The sequence below is a fragment of the Cololabis saira genome, chromosome 10 (assembly GCF_033807715.1).
Source record: "Cololabis saira isolate AMF1-May2022 chromosome 10, fColSai1.1, whole genome shotgun sequence".
Lineage (NCBI taxonomy): Eukaryota > Metazoa > Chordata > Actinopteri > Beloniformes > Belonidae > Cololabis > Cololabis saira.
Window position 1 is genome coordinate 3,009,327 of NC_084596.1, and position 4,665 is coordinate 3,013,991.

A 4,665-nucleotide genomic window follows, 5' to 3' on the forward strand; every position below is an offset into this window, starting at 1 on the left:
TACGAGTTTAAATAAACATTTGAAACTACTTCAGACTTCTGATTATTTTTCCACATTTAACTTTTTTCAGTCAACTTTTATTTTGAAGATAGATAGATAGATAGATAGATAGATAGATAGATAGATAGATAGATAGATAGATAGATAGATAGATAGATAGATAGATAGATAGATAGATAGATAGATAGAAAGATAGATAGATAGATAGATAGATAGATAGATAGATAGATAGATAGATAGATAGATAGATAGATAGATAGATAGATAGATAGATAGATAGATAGATAGTGATGAAGCATTGTGACAGCACGTGGCCCCCCTGCAGGGACAACGACGCCTTGCAGGTTGCCCCAGCCTCATACCCGCGCTTGACCCATTATCACGCAAGTTCCAGCTTCCTGAGGGCCCCTGCAGGGACGAGGACTTGCAGGCGGCTCCAGTCTCATTCAATGATCGAGACACATTGTCACGTAAGTTCCGGCGTCTTGAATCCCTGCCGAGATGGCACCGTGGAAATGACTTTGACTTCCAGCTCCTGCAGAGACGAGGACTTGATACCATATATGGACTTCCTGACTCCTCAGGGGGTAGTCCCAAACTGGAAGATCACAGGCTTCTTGTATAAAAACCCTGTTGTAAAATCTCTCGGGGTCAGCACACCGACCAAGACACGATCTGTGTAGGTATGCTCACCGCCGGCTGAATAAAACTCACTACTCACAAGCGGACTTCTGAACTGGTTTTGATAAATTCCTCAACGATTTGGTGCCTTGACCCGGATGACAATAGACCTTTGATGGGAACTCCTCTTTCCAGAACAACGACACAACCAGCGACTCCTATCTAAATTTTCAGAGGTAAGGGATCCACTTGCAAAATCCCAAATGATTGTTGCTGAGTTGTTGTCGAAAGTCTGTGGACTGGAGTACCAGAAAAAAGGTTGACGTCATCCTGAAATTTTAGGTAAGTCTGCTGTGTGGTTGTGAGCAAGGGGTTATTGGGAAAGGTTATTTTAGAGATGTTTAGGAATGCTGACAATTTCATAACACTTGAATTTGATTGTGTTGTGAGAATGCTTTGATTATCCTGCCTTAGAATTTGACTCGCTCTTCTAAAAATGTTTAATATCTTGGGTAACATTAAAGAGAGAAATGGCCAGAACGCCATGGTTGGTCTGAGTACCAAAAGAATAGTCCAGTGGGACTTATAGCATATGCAGAACTTGAGGTCCATAAGAAGTGTTGGAACACTGAGATATTTGTGAGAAATAGAATAGCCTGTCAACTACCTTCATCTATTGCTTTGTTAAATGTGAAGCCCACACCCAGTCCAAGGACCCTGTTTCACTAGGCAATGCTTCAGCTGACCATGCAGTAAAAGAAGCCGCCAAATTTGGCTTACCTGTCCATGTAAAGCTCTGTCCTCTTATACCCGCTAACGACCTGGCTTCTCCTAATGATGTAGCCCTCCTACAAGAGACTACTGATGTGAAGAAACACAGATTGTAGCTTTCTCATGATGTAAAAATGTAAATAATTTGTGGGTCAGCAACGACGGCCGCGTTGTGACACCCACATTCTTGTACCCGTGACTAGCATATGTCACATAGTTGATCACATGTGAGCAAAGGGGGAATGTGTCAGATAGTGTTGAAAGACTGATAAGCTCCAAGATTTGCATCCTATGAAAAAATACTGCAAACATTATCAACACTTCCCCCCACTGTGACTTTTTTGAAGCTCTGCAAATAGACTTTATTCATATACCAAAATGTGAGGGATATGAAAATGTCCTTGTATGAAAATGTTCTTGTATGTGTTGGGAATTTTTTAAACTGGACTTAAATGGACAATGTTGACGCCCGTCAACACCCATTAGGAAGCACAAACTCACGCCTCATGAAAGGATTATGGGTAGACCTATGACTATACCAGGCAATTCAGTTCTATGTATGAAGAAGATGGACCTCCATGCCATGGATGAATCCATGATATCATTTTATTCTGCTCTAACCTCTGCCGTTCAGTCAATCCACAAAAAAGTGAAAGCTGTCCAGTCTCTTCCTAGTGGCAAACCATGCCATAACATCCAACCCGGAGACTTTGTGTCAGAGAAAACCTTGCTGGTCCAAGGCTCAACACATCCTGCTCACCACCGACACTGGAGTCCAGTGTGAAGGGCGTCTAACCTGGTTCCACGCATCCCACTGTAAGAAAACAACACCTCCACCATGCACCGGAAACCAGCTGATTCCCTCTTCTTCCTGGGGGTCCTCGTCCTCACCACCATCGGAGCCAGTGAAAGAAACAACGCAGACCCGGAAAACCCAGAAGTAGCTGAACTTCAACACCCCAAGAAATCCACGACTGGCAGAGGAGCAGAGGACCAGCGCAGGCCGCAGAGGCCCAGAAGCAGATGCATTGTATATGCCAAAACACTCACATCTGTCACAGGAACAAGACAGATAACTTGTGCTGTGATCAAAACTGAATGTTGTATATTTATACCTGACCAAAATGCCACCATCCAAGAAATAACGGATCATTTGAAAGATATTGCCAAAATGTTGCATACACCTGTCACGACTAGTTTGTTTGATTGGTTTAAAGAACACTTATGACACGTTGGTTAATTAATTTTTGAATTTGCTTTACTTGGGTTTGGACTCCTAATTGTTATTTGGTTTCTGATCACATGTCCAAGGTTTACTTGCAAAAATATGTATCACTCAAACTATTACTAAAATTATGTACTCCACTGTAACTCAAAAAAAATAAATAAAATAAAATAAAATTGTGAATTGATGAAGCATTGTGACAGCACGTGGCCCCCTGCAGGGACAACGACGCCTTGCAGGTTGCCCCAGCCTCATACCCGCGCTTGACCCATTGTCACGCAAGTTCCAGCTTCCTGAGGACCCCTGCAGGGACGAGGACTTGCAGGCGGCTCCAGTCTCATTCAATTATCGGGACACATTGTCACGCAAGTTCCGGCGTCTTGAATCCCTGCCGTGATGGCACCGTGGAAGTGACTTTGACTTCCAGCTCCTGCAGAGACGAGGACTTGATACCATATATGGACTTCCTGACTCCTCAGGGGGTAGTCCCAAACTGGAAGATCACAGGCTTCTTGTATAAAAACCGTGTTGTAAAATCTCTCGGGGTCAGCACACCGACCAAGACACTGCGTCTGTGCTGGTCCTGCTCACCGCCGGCTGATAAAACTCACTACTCACAAGCGGACTTCTGAACTGGTTTTGATAAATTCCTCAACAATAGACAGACAGACAGACAGACAGACAGACAGACAGACAGACAGACAGACAGACAGACAGACAGACAGACAGACAGATAGATAGATAGATAGATGATGGGTGGATGGAGGGATACCCGTCACGTGCCGATGTCATGTGACCTGCAGTGCTTTTATGTCTCAGACCTGGTGGTGGACCCGCGACCTTTCAAAATAAAATACAGTCCAGCCGCCCGCGCTGCGACCTTTCAAAATAAAATACAGTCCAGCCGCCCGTGCTGCGACCTTTCAAAATAAAATACAGTCCAGCCGCCCGTGCTGTGACCTTTCAAAATAAAATACAGTCCAGCCGCCCAGCCTGTGTGTGTTTATTATGCAAAGCGTCACCAGATCCTCCAGCTGGAGAGAATCCCAGTCCTTCAGTTTCAGCTCTCCGGGGCGTTGGCTGCTTCGGTGCTGGTCTGGTTCTGGTCTGGTTTTGGTCCTGGTCTGGTCCTGGTCCTGGTCTGGTCCTGGTCTGGTTCTGGTCTGGTCCTGGTCTGGTCCTGGTTCTGGTCCTGGTCTGGTCCTGGTCTGGTTCTGGTCTGGTCCCGGTCTCTACTGACCCGCTTTACCCGCTTCAGTCCTGGTTCAGTCCTGGTTCAGTCCTAGCTTCTACCGACCCGGTTCAGTCCCGGTTTGGTCACATGATGGTGAGTAAATGTTTTCTCCTTTTTCCTTGAATCAGGTCTGAGTGTAAAGTTCTTCTCTGAACCGCCCGGAGGGCCCAGTTCTGCTGGGATTGTGCCGGTGACCCGGTTGGTGTATTTCTAGCCCGGAGCCTCATGTTTCCGGGCCGAGGTTCTGATGTTTCCATGCGGTCTCTGAACTCGCCTGTCCTGCAGCTCCACGCAAACATCATGCAAATGCAGCTCTGCCTCGGCTCTCCGGCTCTCCAGCCGTGTTCTTCAATACTCTAAACCAGTGGTTCCCAATCTGGGCGGCGAGCTCTATGGGGGGCGCGGCGCAATTGCAGGGGGGGCGCTGCGAGGTTGGAAGGTAGATTAATTAAAAAAAAAAAAAAAATATATACATATATATATATATATATATATATATATATATATATATATATATGTATATATATATATATATATATATATATATATATATATATGTGCAGTGAGAGAGAGACAGGAAATAGGGGGAAGAGAGAAGGGGAATGAAGCAATGGAATGAAAAGGTGTGGGGATTAAAACTGACATTTTTGCAGAGCAATTGTTGAAATTTGGATTATTTGGATTATTTGTTTAGCTGTTGCTGCTGGTTTTTTTTCGCAACCTGATCTCAGAAAAATCTGTGAAATGCCCACGACCTCTCACCACTATTTTCCGTTGCACCAACACGGAAATGGTATAATTCCGTATGAGCACC